Source organism: Oryctolagus cuniculus, chromosome 5 (genome assembly GCF_964237555.1).
Source record: "Oryctolagus cuniculus chromosome 5, mOryCun1.1, whole genome shotgun sequence".
NCBI lineage: Eukaryota > Metazoa > Chordata > Mammalia > Lagomorpha > Leporidae > Oryctolagus > Oryctolagus cuniculus.
In genome coordinates this window covers 132,733-150,575 of record NC_091436.1, presented here as the reverse complement: position 1 = coordinate 150,575, position 17,843 = coordinate 132,733, and the positions used below count along the sequence as shown (strand labels likewise).

General features: G+C 57.7%; 1 long non-coding RNA gene across 1 annotated transcript; it reads left to right on the top strand.

The window, feature by feature from the left end:
- Positions 1 to 4,173: 4,173 nt before the first annotated feature.
- On the top strand, positions 4,174 to 16,550 carry LOC127485494 (uncharacterized). The gene is made up of 2 exons (XR_011388903.1): positions 4,174 to 4,922; positions 16,191 to 16,550. It is a non-coding gene; the product is annotated as an uncharacterized lncRNA (long non-coding RNA).
- Positions 16,551 to 17,843: the final 1,293 nt, after the last annotated feature.

Here is a 17,843-nt window from a genome sequence, read left to right as displayed (position 1 = left end):
CAGCACGGTGGGAGCCACTGCCGGAGCCCGCAGGTGTGCAGAAGGGAACGGGGGCTGAGTGGCTGTGGCTTTGCGATTCCGCCAGTGTGAGGTGTCTTCTCTAAAAGGAAAGCAGCCCGTGGCCGGGCAAGCCCCCTGCTGCCCCTCCCTCGCATGGCTGGCACAGCGTCAGGAGACTGTGCTGCCCCGGAGGGAATATTGCTCAGCTCTGGTAACCCTCTGCACCAGTCAGTTGGAAACGGAGACTGTATTTTTAAAACCCAGACCTCACTAAATGTGGTGTCATCACCACTTTGTGTGTCTGGCGGGAGCTTGCAGGCCTGTGCTGGGGGTCAGAACCTTTCTTGGTGACTGAGTCCTTGCTGGAGGCGCTGGGCTGGTCACTGCATGGCCAGTTGTCACAATGCAAGCCCACCCCCGCGCCCCTCCTGCCCTGCTTGCCCTCCCAGCCCTGCCAGGAATTGGGCCACACACCCGCCTTGGACTTCAGCCTGCAGAGCTAAATGACCCCTTCCTCTAAGTTAGCCAGCCTTGGTGTTCTGTGACAGCCACAGAGACGCTCAGGCCCTGAGCCCTGCTCCTGTGTGTGCCTGCCCCCGGGGACATGACCACAGGCAGGCCTGGTCTCCCAGCCCCTCTGCTAGCCAGCTGCACTCAGCCCTGACACCTGTCCTGCTCGCCCCACTACCTTGGTGGAAATTTAAATACGTGAAGACCTCATCCTGCCCAGTGCGCAGGTGGATGCACAGAAGTGGCCTGGATGGAGTCACACGGAGCCCCAGGAGGATCCCAGGGCTGACCCTGAATTTGGTCTCAGTCATGACCTTGAGTTTCAGCCAATTCCATTTGCCCACAGAGCCAAGCCCTGGAGATAACCCTGTGCCTGCGCCCAGAACTACACCAGGACCTGCCCTGTCCACAGTGTGTGCGTGAGCAGGGTGGTAGCTGTCGCTCAGCCAGGGTCTAGGCCAGGGAGGAGCTGTGTCAAAGGCAGTCCAGGGCTGTGTGGGAGTGCAGGAGGCAGGACAGGATGTGTGGATGGAGCTGCCGTCTTCCACAACACCCTCTGGGCCCTCATAGGACCACAGAGCTGGACCTGTGTCCAGGGAGCTCACCCTGCAGCATGTCCAGTGATGTGCTATGGATGGATCCAGGCCTGAACCTCTTCTGCATCGCTGGGCACATCCCAGGGCCCACAGGCAAACTGAGAGGAAGAGGAGGTGGAAGGGGTGGCTGTGTGTTGTCCAGCACCTGCTGTACGTGGGACTTGCCCCACAGGGACAGGAGACAGCTGCTGCCCCCAGATTCCACCAGCCCAGGGACAGCTCATGGAGGGCTGTGTGTGGCCTTAGGGTGGTGTGCCTGCATGATTTATGAGCAGTCACCTGGAATCAGGAGGTCACAGTTGTTAAGAAGCACAAAGAAAACACATGTTGCTGCTTTAGCAAAATAAAGGCTCACTGTTATATTTGATACTTCGTATGTGAGTCATGTTCAAGGGCAATACATACAGAAAAAGTTTCACTTTTTTGGAAGGCAGAGAGACAGAGACAGAGCACTTCCATCCACTGGTTCACTCCCCGAATGCCTGGAACAGGCAAGGCTGTCCAAGAGAAATCCTGCGGGTAGCAGGGACCCAAGTGCTGGAGCCATCCCAGGGGTGCATGAGCAAGAAACCAGGACTGGAAGCAGAAGCGAGCCTACACCAGTCAGCCTGAGCAGCATCTGAGGCTCTGTGCCCCAGGCCTGCCCCTCATTGACGTTTTCTGAGCATCAGCTATCTGCTAGATCCTTACTCCCACCACATTTAAATCTGTAGGGCTTTTTACTTTGTTCGTATTGAAAACACCAAAGTCCAAAAGAAGGCGTGTGCTGAGCCTGAGCAGCAAAGATGCTTCAGGCCTGGTGTTGAGAGCGTCCACGGAAGACTTGGCATCGCCATAGCGGATCTCCACCAAGACAGGTGCCTCAGAGCCCCCAGACCCACCACAGCCCCCTGGCCCCTCTGCAGCATCAGGTCCAGGAGTGGGGCTTGCTGTCTGTCTACAGCATCGTCCAGCTTTCCAGAGTTAGGAATGGCCCCACAGGCCATGAGCCCAGGCCTGTGTCCTGCTTCTTCCCAGGGCTTCCTGATGGTGGGGCAGCTCTGCTGGGATGGGGCCTGGCCACACTCCCTGATGCTGATGACCGTCCTCAGCTTGGGAGGGGTCATCTGCACCCCCCTCACTCAGCAAACAAAGTAGCAAAGGCTGTAGCCCGAGAGAAAGAGGAGACCCTGAATCATCAGCTCCTCCTGGAAACCTAGGCACCTCCCAGATGACGCCACATTAACCCTTTGGGTCTGACCGTCCAGTGCCAGTGGCTGTCTCACCAACAGCCAGGGAGAGGCTGCCCCGTCCCACAACACTGAGTCCATGGTGGAGGAGGGGCCCTCGACCGAGAGGGACAGGGCAGCACCCACTCCTGGCTGCTGCAGGCAGCCCTCCTGGCCGCAGCCACCCCTTGCAAACTGCAGGGTAAGGAGCCTTCCCAGGCCCAGAGAGCACTGAAGGTCCCCAACAGGTGTCACCCCTGGAGGCTCCAGCTACAGGAGAGGCCTGGGAGACAAGGCACCGACTCCCACTTGCTGCCCACAGCCCGCCCCAGCATCTCTCAGCCGCCGTCATGTTCTGCCTGCCAGTCACATGGGTGCTGCTGCCGTACAGCCTGGCGCAGGACGGCTCTGCCCCAGGAGCCCTGCACAGGGCATGCTGCGCCCCAGTCCCTGCGCTGTATGAGAAGCATCTGGGTAATACAGGTGGGCCCTGTGTGAATCACAGGCTGGGAGGGACCTGGCCACAAGCCCAGGAATGTTCAGGCTGGGTGAGCTGTAGGACTCAGGGATGCCCCACCCGACCCCGGGGGTCTCCAGAAGGAGTGGCCCCTCCATGCCTGATTTAAACCCTGACACCAGGACTGTGGGGATCACTGTGGTTTTCAGCCACTACCTCTGCAGTAATTCCCACACAGCCGCCACACACTGGGTCCAGTCTCTGGAGCGGGGACACGGAGCTTGGTCCCTGTGCAGGTGGGCGCCTCTCATGTCTTAGCTCTGGCTCCAGATCCTGCCAGGACTGCCTTGGCTCACGGAGGGCCTGGATTACCACAGGCTGCAGTCAAGGTGGCAGGGCAGGGAGGCCCGCAGCGGGGGCCTTGCCACCCTTGCCCGCCTGCCCCCGTGCCCCAGCCCAGCAGCTGCTGCTCAGAGTTGCTGTGACTCCGGGCCACACATTTGTAAGCATTTCCTTGGGATTCAGGATTGCAAGGAGCTGAGTTTAGCCTCTGCATTCCCACGTGGTGGCCTAATCAGGTTCCAGAAACTTCTTGAAGCCCAGGCTGAACTTCGAGGCAGGCAGCTGAGCTCGAGGGGGAGGCTGGGAGGCAGCCTCAGGCAGTGCTGTGGGGGGACGGGTTGAGTGGCTCCCACGGTCACATGCACAACACCTCGGGGCTGACGTAGCAGGGCTGCCGGCTGCCGGCTGCCAGTCTCACAAGTCAATCCTGCTCCCCGCGCCACCACCGCCAGAGCGAGATGGTTTGGGAGTGCAACCTCAGAGGGCTGGAGCTACCACTTGGCCACAGTGCAGAATGCAAAAATGCCAAGCCGACCCAGCGAGGCCCAGACTCCCCAATAAAAGGAGGCCAGCAGAGCCAGGGGCACCAGAGCCCTGCGTACCACAGACGTCAGCAGACACAGCAGAGCTCTGTCCATGACACCAGCAGAGCCTGGCTCTCTCCTAGGGACCCTGCACCCCCGCAAAGCACTCAGCCACTGGGGAGGTGACCTGGGAATGCCCGGCTCCTCTGCCCCCTGACTGCCCTGTCTGGGGGCCTGTGAGAGGCAGTCCCTGGGAACCTAGAAGCCCCTGCAGGATACGCCACCCGCATCCACCCTCATCACTATGGTGTCTTCCCTGTGGAGACTGCGGTGTGCTCCAGATGATGTCCCTGTGCCCGCTCAGCTGGGTGAAGGCAGCTCATGCCTGGGGAGAAGCAGAGAGGGTGTCTGACCTCTGCTGTCACTCCCAGCACAGAGCAGGCAGGGTGGGGAGGTGGGGGAAAACCTGCCTCTGGGGTGCCCCCAAAGCGAGCCAGGGCACTTGTTTCTGTCCAAGCTGAATTTAGCCCCGGATCACTCTAGCTGGGGAGAGGTGCGGAGCCTGCAGCTGGCTTCCACCACATGACACCCAGGGGCTCGCTGGCAGGGACTGCTTGGCCCTGGAATGCATCCAGCCAAGTAGAAATCTCTGTGGTCAGTTCTGCAGTGAGACAAGAGCCACATGAGGACTGTCCGGGTCTATGCTGGGGTTGAGGCCCCAAGAGGCCCAGTGCAGCAGGCAGAACCTGGGAGAGGCTATGGACTGAGCTGAACTGGAGAGCAGGGACGCAGCAGGGGCCCAGACGCACGGCCCAGCAGCCATGGGGAGCTGCGCCCACAGGGAACGCGTGCAGCTTCTCCCCGGCACAGCTTCGCCCCCTTCAGGCTCCCTCCTCCGCAGCCCAGTCTGATCAGGCCGGCCCTTCCTCTGCCCAGTGACCACAGGCTGTGTCCAGGGTCCAGGCTGGGCGAATGCCCCGTGAAAGGCGATCTCCAAAATCCTTTCTCTCAGGCATTGGTGGACAGCCAGAGAAAATCCAAGGCCTGCCGAGGTGAAGCCCCTGGGCTGCATTGGCTGGTGGACTTGAGCGCTCGCCCACACCCACGGGAGCCGCCTGCCCACCTCCACCCTGAGGTGTTTGCTTGGGATGCTCAGCCCCCGCTCGGGATCTCCTGTAAAAGCCAGAAACAGCAGCCGGGTCCAGCCACCAGGGGCGAGGGCGAGGGCCGGCGAGGAGGGCTTCTGGCCGCCGTTTGCCTCTGACTGCTGCTCACCAGGCTCTGGGTAAGCGGGGCTCCAGGCTGCACTGAAGTGTGAGTAATCGGCGCCATTCAGCGCCCGCTAATCTCTGCTCGCGACAATGCAGCACCCAACGGGAAGGGGAGACAAGGAAATGTCAGGTTATGTCCCGAGCCACCATCTGCGCCGGTGTCGGGCTTTCGGGAACATATGCTGCCTGTTGCCCACTGGCCATCTGTTCACAGAGCTGATGGAGTGTCCCCGTTGCCATGGAGACGCAGCCGGGCTTGGCTGCGGCACCACAAACACTGGCTGCTCACGTTTCACTTTTATCTGTGCTCTGGAATGGGCAGGGAGGGGCGGTCTGGGGGAGGGGCCGCCTCAGTCCCCTCAGCACCCCCATTCCTGGCCTGCTACCCTCCCCCCAGCTGGAAGCAGGTAGGTTGGGCCATGGCTGACCATGCTGAGAGGGGCCTGGCTCCTGTCTGAAGCAGTGCAGGCTGCTTTCCTAGGACTGAGAATTTGGTCCTGGGCAGTGGGACCCCTGGCCACCTCCAGCTGTTTGGAGCAGGGTTTTTATGGGGGGTGGGGGTGAGAGGGGTCTACAGCCACCATCCTGAGAGATGATCTGCTCAGGGTTCCAGAAGCTTCCTCTGCATGGTCACAGTGTTGGTGGGGTGAGCCCTGCTGCCAGCCTCTGAGCTGCGCCAGGCCAGGGTCAAACAAACCCTTGCTCTTTTCTTTCCCAGACCTGGGAGCTGCCTGTTGGGTGCCAGGTGCCAGGTCTCTGCCATTTCCCATCTGGTGGTGAACGTGCAGGCAGCGGGGCTGGGTCTGCCCCCTCAGGGCCCCACGGGAGCCACACGCCAGGCCCCAGGGGCCAAGCGAGCTGCCCCCAAAGGGGCCATCTAAGTGTGGCACCCAAGGCCTCACCCAGGAAAAGAGGTGCCGTCTGCCCTGCTGGGTCTGGTGTGGCCGAGACTGGCAGCAGGGAGTGACACAGCCCCTCTGTTCCCACACTCGCTGGGAAGCTGGTGTCCCTGGATGCCCTCCCGTGGGACAGGAGAACCCAGCTCTTGCAGTGAGGTCAGCGCAGTCCAGCCCAAACCTCTGGCCCTGCCTGAAGCCCTGCCAGGGGCGCAGCGGCTCTGATGCCCAGGGTTTTTTGAGCCCTGCTTAACAGTTCTCTCTGAGGCATCAGAAAGCGGCCCCTCGTGGTGGCCTGGGTCTCAACGGCTACCCCAGCAGCGTGGCCATCTCCAGCTCATGGCCCCTCCTGACCCTAAGACCACCCCTCAGAATGCCAGGCCCCTGGCCTCTCCACCTGCACCACCCTTGTTTGTAGCCGCTGAGCTCCTTACAAACAGACTGTGTCGTTTATTGAGTTATATTTTCCCGTGCCGTTCATCACCACAGCCCCTGAGCATAAACAGTGTTATTCAAATACGATTAAACTCCGGCCTTCAAACAGCTTCCAAATTAGCCAGCGAGCATGTGCCGGGCACCAAATGGATTTAAGGGCAAGGCAAACATGGACTTTTGCCAAACTCCTACCATTACACTCTATTATCTCCACTGGAAATTGAGATTTCCTCATCATATCTCATTTGAACTTCCAACAAATGTGCAGGAAGACCAAGCCCAGGCCCCTGGAGGAGGGGCAGGACACGCTGGCTTCCAGCTGCACTGCCTCTGGTCTGCTCCAGCCCGAGGACAGGGAGAGCCTGGCGCTCCAACAGCTGCACAGCAGCCCCGCAGTCACCACCGTGACGGAGCCCCGGGGAGTGGAGGCGGCCAGCGCCGGACGCACTGACACACACCCCACGTACACGGTCACCTCGACACCGTCTGCTGTGGACCGACTGATGAAATGGAGAGGAAGGAGCAGACGCTCTCGCTCACCGGGGGGAAGGCAGAGTGTCAGTGTCCAGGATGTTTGTTCGCACCACTTGGGGGCAAAGTGCAAGCTTAAAATGAAGGTCAGCAGCCTCCCCATGTGGAAACAAGAAAATGAGGACAGAAGAAAAGACACCCCCCCTTTTTTAAAGACTTATTCATTTGAAAGGCAGAGTTGGGCTGGTGTTGGAGCATGGCAGGTTAAGCCTCCGCTTATGATGCCAGCATCCCATATGGGCGCACTGCTCCACTTCCAATCCAGCTCCCTGCCAATGCATGTGGGAAAGCAGCAGAGGACAGCCCAAGTACTTAGGTTCCTGCGCTCACGTGGGAGACCCAGATGGAGTTCCTGTTTCCTAGATTTGGCCTGGTCCATTTAGGGAGTGAACCAGAGGATTGAAGATCTCTGTGTCTCTTCCTCTCTCTAACTCTGCCTCTTAAGTAAAATAAATGAATCTTAAATGATAATAATAATAATTATTTTTTAAAAAAGAAAGAGTAGGAAAGAAAGAGAGAAACAGAGGCAGAGATCAGCTTTCCATGTGCTGGTTCACTCCCCTAATGGCTACAATGGCCAGGGCTGAGCCCAGGCCAAAGCCAGGAGCTTCATGTGGGCCTCCAGCATGGGTGGCAGGGGCCCAAGCACTTGAACCATCTTCCATTGCCCAGGGACATTAGCAGAGAGCTTAATCAGAAGTAGAGCAGCTGGGACTCAAACAACTGTGCTAGCCTGGGAGAGACCCCTTTCATCATAGCATGGAGAAAGAGAGAACGTCTGAGAATGTGGTCAGCAGCACGTGGGAAAGAGCTACAGAACAGAGTCCTCCGAGCCTGTGAAGAGCACTCACGGCCCTGGACACGTTGCCCCTCAAACTTGGGCATTGGCACACATGGAGAAATCTTGTCAGAACCGTGTGCTACTGGTTTTGACACTGTGTGCGCTTAGAAAGCAGAGAACAGACCCAAACACACCTGCAAACCATTCAGCAAAGCTCTGCGCACAGGAGGAGTGTGCTGCCCCAGGGTGGGGCTTGGGAGAGTGGGAAGTCCCTCAGGAAACCCGAGAACCAGCCTCACCTTCAGCAAAGTCAGTTCCAGGTCGGCCAGAAGACCCAAGAACAGAGAAGCAGCCCACGAAGGGTTTTCCATTTGCTGAAGTGCGGAAGGTCAAATGTAGCACTGCGTGGAGGCCACAACAGCACCCATAACTGACTGCACGAGCACGAGACACCCACAAGTGAGCCCTGCCAGCGTGGAGGACACTCGGCCCACCCGGAGCCACAGGTGCAGGGACGAGGGACGAGGGCAGGCAGGGTGTGGGAGGCCAGATCACAGGTGTGCGCGGCGTTTGCACAGCAGCTCCACTCCTTCCTGTCTTTGTTTTTGGCTTTGCGACGGCAATCAGCAGTTACTTCTCGTCCACACTGACTGGGGCTCCAGGAGTGGTGACAGGCACATGGGCACCCACACGTAGACCTGTTTGCGGAATCTTTGTCCCCGCCGCGATTTCTGGACTCTCACACAGATGGACTATGGGACATCCTTATTGCTCTGTTGAGCCTGGGATCAGCACACATTTGGAGTTCCATCTCCTTCATAGCAAACTTCCAGACCTCTCCAGGAGCCCAGGGGAGAGCTCCTGGAGGCCCACACCCCGGGCACACCGGTGGGTGTTGGCATAACCACCCACCTCCCTCTCCCAGCCTGCTGTGTGTGAGCCAGGAATGCAAGCAGCAGCTCTGTCCTGCGGCTTGATTCCACAGATGCAACCACACGTAGGAGAAGTGACAAACATGTCCTGGACACAGAGGCCTGGCAGAGTCTGGCTGTGAAGCGCCCACCACAGTGGGCCACCCCCAGAGCCTCCCAGGCAGCCATGCAGGTTGTCCCGTCAGGTCACCTGCTCATCTACAGGGGCCATTGCTCATTAAGGGCTGGGTGTGACTGGCCCCACAGAGTAGAGCAGATGGACGGCTGCCTCGGGCCTGCAGCTCTGCAGACTGGCCCTGCCCCATGATCTGACCAGGGACTCTTTTGCAAAGTGCTGGCCAGTGAGAAGCCTGAGTCCTCGATGGCTCAGGGGGCTCCAGCCCGAGTCGTGGCTGTGCGTTCTCCTCCAACTGCAGCCCGTCCTGAGTGGACCACAGAGAAAAGAGGTCTCGGAGGGAATCCCTGCTCCTGCTTCCAGGGTCCTTCCCCAGGAGAGGACCCTGCTGGGAGTGCCCCTGACCCACAATGCACCTCCAGCCCCCTGCAGCTGCACCAGGGAAATGGCACAGCCCTGAGAAGGAGTGGCCACCAGGCCCTAAGGCACCACATGGAGGCCTGGATGGGAGGCCTTGCAGCCATGCCACACCCCCCGCCTGTGGGCCCACTGACAACTGGTATTCCCGATGCCCCTGGACAGCCGAGCGGGGCACTGACCAGGCCCAGGGGCAGTTCAGACACAACCAGGACGAGCTGATTCAACACCAGCTGCTGGGCCTGGGGTCAGAGCGTGCGCCCTGTGGCCCTCTCCGGCAGCCTTGTCAGTTGGTGAGCACATGTTGTGGCCACAAAATGTGCTGAGGGGACAGTGGGTCAGAAATGTTCTACCTGGCTCTGCAAGCAGGCTGGAGACAGCAGGACCTGGGGTGCCTGAGCCTGGGGGGAGAGGGGACCTTTCACAGCCTGGCTTGAGGGAATGGGCCCTGGCTCCTCGCTTTTTTAAGATTTATTTGTTTGAAAGGCAGAGTGACAGAGACACACAGAGAGATCTTCCACCCACCGGTTCACTTTCCTAATGTCTGCAACAGCCAGGGCCAGGACAGGCTGACGCCAGGAGCCAGGAGCTCCATCCAGGTCTCCCATGTGGTGGCGGGGGCCCAAGCACTTGAGCCATCAACCTCTGCCTCCCAGAGGCATTAGCAGAGCTGGGTCTGAGGCGGAAGAGCTAGGATTTGAATCTGACTTGAATTCTGACATGGGATGCCAGCGCCAGGCAGTGGCTCTAAGCTGCTGCTTCACAAGCAAGCCCCAGGCCCCTGCCCTTTCTGAGTCCAGCAGGTCTGGTCTGGAGGCTACCCTGGGGCCCTGCTGGGCTGTCCCTTCGGAGCCGTGTCCCTGCTAGTACTATGTGGCAGTAAAAAGGGAGAATTCTCTGGAAGGATTTCGAGAATGCAGTTTGTAAAAGAGGCACCAGTGACACAGCATTTCCAGCATAAGTTGTTCCCTGGGTGAAATTGTTCCTTACGTCAGAAAGCACCAATGAAAGTGCAAAGGCACAGTGGTGGGTCCATATAAGTCACTTCCGGTCTGTGCAGACCACTTCCGGTCTGTGCAGTCACTTCTGGGTCTGATTCTTTTCTCTTCTTTATTTTTTCCGATTTTATTTGAGAGGCAGAGAGAGGGTAAGACAGAGCCAGAGACTGATAAAGAGAGATGCTCCATCTGCTGATTCTCTCCGCAAATCCCCTCAATGGCCAGCATCCAGGAGCTCCATGGGGTCTCCCACATAGGTGGCAAGGGCCCAAGTATTGGAGGCCTCGCCACCGCCTCCCAGGGTGTGCACTGGCAGGGAACTGGGTCAGAAGTGGAGCAGCGGGACTTGGAGCCGACACTCTGATGTGGCATGCAGGTGTCCTGTGTGACCTCTTTTTTTTTTTTTTAAGATTTATTTATTTGAAAGGCAGAGTTATAGAGAAGCAGAGGCAGAGAGAGATCTTCATCTGCTGGTTCATGCCCCAGATGGCGGCAACTACTGGAACTGAGCCAATCTGAAGCCAGGAGCCAGGAGCTTCTTCTGGGTTGCCCATGCCGGGGTCCAAGGGCTTGGGCCATCTTCTCTTGCTTTCCCAGGCCATAGCAGAGAGCTGGATTGGAAGTGGAACAGCCGGGACTCAAACCGGCACCCATAGGGGATGCCGGCACTGCAGGTGGCGGCTTTACCCGCTGCACCACAGCGCCGGCCCTGAGTGACCTCTTAATCCTGCAGCCCCCTCCCAGCTCCCTGGCAGCCCAGCGGGTGCAGAGGGAAGGGTGGATTCAGGGCTACCTGCTCAGTTCTGCTGGGGCTTGGCACCGGCCCTGCCCCTGCTGTGGAGGCAGACGCTGCTGCTTCCTCCCAGCCATCTGACCCCTTCTGTCCCCAGGCCAGGCCCAGGTTTCTTGTTCTCACAACAGTGGTGAAAGGAAACCAGGTTTTGCACCATGCAGACAGTGACTTTTTTGGAATACCTGGGACATGAGGAAAGCCAGATTCCAAAATGAATCAGGGGTGCGTGACATTTGCTGCTTTGTCAGAGCACATGGTTCGACTGGGGAGAGGGCAGGGCTGGCTTGGGCAGGATTGTCTGCAGCCCCCCACAGGCGTGGTCACAGGAGCAGCCCAGCCAGCACACCAGCTCCCAGGCTGTTTCACCGAGAGCTCACACAGCACCTCTCGTCCACTTTTCTTGTCTCACCACCTGGCTGAAGCTGCTGGCACCTATGTGGCTGTCCAGTGCCATTTCCTGCCTGTTTCTGAGCCTCATGCCCCTGACCAGCTCCTCTGACCTGGGCTGGGCCATGCAGGCCCTGGGGGTGGGAGAGGGCAGTTAAGGTGCGATGGGGGCAGAGGCAACATTCTGCCTTCAGGGACCGTCACGTGCTGCGTGTAGGAGGGAGTCACATGCAGACTGCATGGCACACGCACACACAGGGAAGGAGGTCGGGAGGAGGGCTGGTGCCCACTCAGGAGGTGCTACCCTGGCCCAGCTCCCTCCTTGAGCTGAGTGCCACAACAGCGTGTGCACAGCAGTTCTTGATGAAGTGACGCTGGCAGACAGGCTGGCCTATGCCTCCGGACAACTCACAGGTCCAGGGGGAAGGGGTGGCTGAGCTGACCCTCCCGCAGGAGATCGGTGTACTGAGAGGTGGCAACATCAGACAGCCCCCGTACCACCCCAGCGAGTGCCCAATGATGGGTACACATTTGGGGGAGGGGGTGAACATGGGGCAGAGAGGCCTGGCACCTCCTCCTGGCCCCCACCCACAGCCCAGCCCCACCTACTTCAGCAGCCCCAGCCCAGAAGGCATCAATGGTGCCTGGGGTTCACTTTGTTTTCAGGGTGGTTTCTCTGTCTCTTACGAAACACAGGGAGGGGAGGGGCACAATGAGCTCCCAGCTGCGCCACTTCCCACCCAGCTTCCTGCTAATGTGCCTGGGAGGCAGCAGTGATGGCCCAAGTGCTTGGGGCCCTGCACCCACATGGGGACCCAGATGGAGCTCCTGGCTCCTTGCCAGGCTGTGGTGTCACGGCCATCTGGGGAGTGAGTCAGCGGGTGTAAGCTCTCTCTGCCGTTCTGCCTTTCAAATAAATAAGTCCATCTTCAAAAAACTAAACTAAAGAATGGCATCCCTCCCCAGAACTCTCCCTGCACATCGGATTGGGATTGGGAGCCAGGTGGGTGCTTGGATCCCACATGGGCAGCAGCGGTGGTCTCCTCTCCTCCATGTCACCCCACCAACTCATGGCAGGAAGCTGGGTGTCTTTGCCAGAGCTCTCCTGGGCGGGCCCCTCACACCCTCCCTGCTCCCCAGGGCCCACACACCTCTCCTCAGAGTCCTGAGCCTCTCAGAAGCAAACCTGGGAAGTGAGCTCTGCGGACAGAACTTGTACTGAACAGGGCGCAGGCACAAGTGCTTCCATCACAGGCCGGGGCGGTGGGTGGCCCTCACTGCACGCCCACGCCCAGCACCCCACCTGCCAAACAAATCACAGACACAATGCAAAACAAACAGAAAGCCCCAAACACATGGATGGCCAGGTATCAACGTTGGCCTTTCAGAAGAAGAAACGGATGTCCAGTTGAAATGCCCCCGTGCAGAACGTGGGAAGCGTGGTCACTCATCTGAAGCTCAAAGTGGATGCTGGGTGCACCTGCCCCCCCAAGTGGTTCCTGCTGACCCCCGGCCTTGCTGCCCACTCAGGCCTCCTGTGTCTTCCTTTCTATTGAATCCTCGTTCTCACGCTCCCCACCCCCGCTGCAGGAACCCCTGCCTGGACCTGGTTCAGCTTCTCACCACAGCGCAGTGGTGAGGCCTCTAGCTGGTGTGTGGCCGTGGCGTTTCCAGGGCTGTGGAGAAGGGAAGAGTGTACTTGGGTCTTCTACTGCTTTCTCAGGCCTTTAGCAGGGAGCTGGATGGGAAGTGGAGCAGCCGGGACTAGAATTGGCACCCTTATGGGATGCCGGCACTGCAGGCGGCAGCTTAACCCAGTGAGCCACAAAATGCCAGCCCCTTTTTATTTATTTATTTATTTAAAAGATTGATTGATTTGAAAGGCAGAGTTACAGAGAGAGAGGGAGAGACAGAGAGAGAAAGAGAAAGACTTTTAAACATTCAAAGACTTCATGGAAACTACTGGAATGTACCTGCTGTCTGCAGGGCTGACCATTGGCAGGTGGGGCAGTGGACAGCACCTTCCCTCCACCTCCCACAAGCCTCTCCTGCCATTCCGCTGGGTCCCTGACCTGTGTGCCTGGGGCCTTCCCAGCTCCTGTGCCCCGAGCCTCAGAACCTGGCCCTGCCCAGCTCAGAAAGCTGCCCCACTCTGCAGCAAGAGCTGTCGAAAGCCTCAGGGAGAATGAAAGGAGGGGAGAGGCGTTCACGGTGAGTGGGCATGCTGCTCCGCCTGCCCCGTCCGTGCAGCCTGTGTTTTCAGGATGGCATCAGAGCTGATGGTGAAGCCCAGGATGGCAGGCAGGGTCTCCCCTGAAACTGGGGCCTGCACAGCTCGCTGATGGGGAGGAGATTGCCAGGGTACCGCTGAGACAGACTCACGAGCTGAGCCGGGGAGCATCCTACGTGGCAGTGGTGCCAGCTGGGTGCCAGGGCAGGGCCTCAACCACAAGACACAAGGGTGAGTGGACAGCTGGTGTTGTGGTGCAATGGGTTAAGCGGCCACTTGCAATGTCATCATCCCATATCTGAGCTCTGGTTTGAGCCCTGGCTACCTCTGCTTTGGATACACTCCCTGCTAATGTGCCTTGGAAGCAATGGAGGATGACTCAAGCGCTTGGGCCCCTACCGCCCACGTGGGAGACCCCGCTGGAATTCTTGGCTCCTGGCATCAGCCCGGACATGTCCTGGATGTTGTGGCCACTTGGGGAGTGAACCAACAGATGGGAGATACCTCTCTCTCTTTTTAAAATAAGTGAATAAATCTTAAAAAGAAGAAGGAAGAGGAGTGGAATGGGTCCTGAAGGCTGAGCTTGGCTGGAGTTGGGGGGAAACTCCGCCACACCCTGAATACACTGAAATATGCTACACACCAGGTGCACTCATGACCTCAGACCAGTCCCCACCCCCATCTGGGGTAAGGTGTCTGGTAGGGATGACACCCAGGATTGGCCAACACAGAGTGGATGAGGCCAGACTACAGGGTGGCTCGACAGTGAGGAGACGCATGGCAAGCTCTACCCAGCAGTCAGAACATAGCACCCTGGTCTGAGGGGCACTGAGAGCAGGGGCAGTGCTGGGGTGTGGGAAGGGGCGCAGACCATGTGGAGGGAAAAGCCCACCTCAGCGGGCCATGGGCCCCTTCACAGCTGTGTGGGGCAGGAGGGAGGGAAGAGGTAAGCCGAAGGGATGCTGTGGAGAGGACAACAGGAAAGAGACCAGGCCCTGCCTGAGCCCCTCGGCTTTAACCGATAACTGTCGCATCCGTGAGCACCACACAACCCAGTCCCACACACTCACAAAACTCCCGTTCCACATGGGTCAGTGGTGCAGGCGAGGCTGCCGAGCTCAGAGGTCTGAAAGACTGAGAGAGCGACAGAGAACAACAAACGGAGAGATGGAGAAACAGAGGCAGAGACAGGGACAGAGAGGAAGAGAGAGACAGCGACTTCACCAGGGACAGTACTGTTTAAAATGAGGACTGCCGTTGGCCCTGCTCTGTTGGTTGCTCTAACTGCAGCATGATGTACAGCAGTGAGGCACACAGCTTGGAGGCCTGTGAGAGAGCGAGTGTCTGATGCCCGAGACAGAGAAAGAACACCCAGCACACCAAGTGTTCTCATTTGTGACTTTTAGCTGACATCCTGTAATAATTGTGCGTGCTTACAAGTTAAGTATGAGATTTCAGTACAGATCAGGAAAGTGGCGTATCCACTGCTCAGATATGACTATTTCTCTCTGTGAGTGAGATCCCAGGGGAAAGAAGGGGCCGTCAGAGAAGGAAGGGAGGAGAGACTTCCACTTTGATCATGGCCTTGTCTAAATACGGAGTTTGTGGACTCAAAACACTTCCACTGCCTTGGCAGCTCATGACAAGAGCGTTGGGTGATCACTGACATCACAAATAAGAGATCAGTTGTTAAATCAACAACAGGAGTCACCGTGCACTTACTCCCCATGTAGGACCTCTCTCCTTAATGAGTTGCACTATGAGTTGTACTAGTCTTCAAACAGTACTTTATACTTTGTGTCTGGTGGGTGCAAACTGTTGAAATCTTTACTTAGCATAAAGTTGGTCTTCTGTGGCCGGCGCCGCGGCTCACTAGGCTAATCCTCCGCCTAGCGGCGCCGGCACACCAGGTTCTAGTCCCGGTTGGGGCGCCGGATTCTGTCCCGGTTGCCCCTCTTCCAGGCCAGCTCTCTGCTATGGCCAGGGAGTGCAGTGGAGGATGGCCCAGGTGCTTGGGCCCTGCACCCCATGGGAGACCAGGAAAAGCACCTGGCTCCTGGCTCCTGCCATCGGATCAGCGCGGTGCGCCGGCCACAGCGCGCCGGCCGCGGCGGCCATTGGAGGGTAAACCAACGGCAAAGGAAGACCTTTCTCTCTGTCTCTCTCTCTCACTGTCCACTCTGCCTGTCAAAAAATAAAATAGGCCGGCGCCGCGGCTCACTAGGCTAATCCTCCGCCTAGCGGCGCCGGCACACCGGGTTCTAGTCCCGGTCGGGGCGCCGGATTCTGTCCCGGTTGCCCCTCTTCCAGGCCAGCCCTCTGCTGTGGCCAGGGAGTGCAGTGGAGGATGGCCCAGGTGCTTGGGCCCTGCACCCCATGGGAGACCAGGAAAAGCACCTGGCTCCTGGCTCCTGCCATCGGATCAGCGCGGTGCGCCGGCCGCAGCGTGCCGGCCACGGCGGCCATTGGAGGGTGAACCAACGGCAAAGGAAGACCTTTCTCACCTGTCTCTCTCTCTCACTGTCCACTCTGCCTGTCAAAAAAAAAAAAATAAAATAAAAAAAAATAAAAATAAAAAATAAAATAAAATAAATAAATAAAAAAAAGTTGGTCTTCTGTATATAAAGATAATTAAAAATGAATCTTAATGAAGAATGGGATGGGGGAGGGAGTAAGAGGTGAGATGGGAGGTGGGGTGGGAGGGCGGGTATGGGGCGAAGAACCGCTATATTGCTAAACCTGTGAAATTTAAATTTATATTTATTAGGGGCCGTCGCTGTGGCGCAGCGGGTTAACGCCCTGGCCTAAAGTGCCGGCATCCTATATGGGTGGGTGCCGGTTCAAGAACAGCTGCTCCACTTCCAATCCAGCTCTCTGCTATGGCCTGGGAAAGCAGTAGAAGACGGCCCAAGTCCTTGGAGATCCTGCACCCACGTGGGAGACCTAGAGAAAGCTCCTGGCTTCTGGTTTTGGATCAGTGCAGCTCTGGCCATTGCGGCCAGTTGGGGAGTGAACCATTGGATGGAAGACCTCTCTCTCTCTCTCTCTCTCTCTCTCTCTGCCTCTCCTCTCTCTGTGTAACTCTGACTTTCAAATAAATAAATAAATCTTTAAAAAAATAAATAAATAAGTTTATATTTATTAAATAAAAGTTTCTAAAATATTAATCATTTCTTTGGGTTGGAGCACTCAAAATCTGTCAGCTCGGTGCTGTTGGCCACAGCTCCTTCTGTGTGTGGAGCATTAGAGGTTGCACCTGCTGCCCCCTGGCACTGCCCTCCCACCCTTCCTCCCTTCCTACTCTCTACTCTTGTGAGATCAGCTTTTCAACTGACTCACCCCATTTTTTACTGAAAGAAAGAGAGAATAACATAAATGAGAAAAGAAATCCCTCCAAACACAAGAAGTTTGAAATGACCAGTGCCCATTCTCACCAGCAAAAATCTGTGGGAAGCCACAGGTGACGGGGTGGGGAAGGCACACACCACTCTGCTTGCGTCTACAGCGTCATGTGAACAGTGCCTGCTCCTGGACACAAGACGCTCATGCACACACACTCACACTTAACCTATATGCACCCGCGGCCATGCACATATCATTCACAGACACAGACACACACACACATAACAGATGTGCCATAGACATGGGCACAAGCATTCGCCACTGTCACTCACACAACACATACTGCACTCTCACAGACTGACACGTGTGAACATTCAGACACACATACACAAGCATGCACGTGCCCCACACCACGCAGGCTCACATGCACACACTGTGGGCACACGTGCACAGGGGTGTCGCGCTCATGGACTCACACCCTCCCTCTACGAGTCCCGTCAGGTCGGTCGTCAGCTCTGACACTGAGGAGACGGAGCAGACACCCACGGCCAGGACATGTGTGCTGCCACCTCAGCTACTCAGCTGCTTCTTCCCACCAAGCCCAAGCCTCTGTCCGTCCCCACACCAAGAGCCAGCTGCCTGTGTCCCATGCAGGACGCACTCCAGTGTCCACGTTCTTGGCAGAGATTTTGTGTGGACGCCTTAGGCAAGATCAGAGGCACTTGTTGAGCACCTGCTGGGTGCAAAGTCTGGAGCTGAGAGTGGCAGGGGCTGCAGCCCCCTCGACGAGGCCGGCAGAGTCGGCAGCTCCACAAGCAGGCATCCACCTGCTCAGCAGGGCGACCCAGTGGGGTGACACCACATCCTTGGTCTCACAGCCCATCCCATCCACGCTTACCGCTTGCTCCCTGAGTCCAGCTTGAGCTATTGGACCAGTTCCCCTCAGTACGTGGCACTGATGGCCACAGTGAGGCCTTGCACAAGCGCTGCCCAGACAAGCAAGACGCAAGACCACAGAAGGAACGCAGCAGAAAGCTGGGCCCACAGACCTGTCAGGAGAGGAAATCTGAAGAGATTC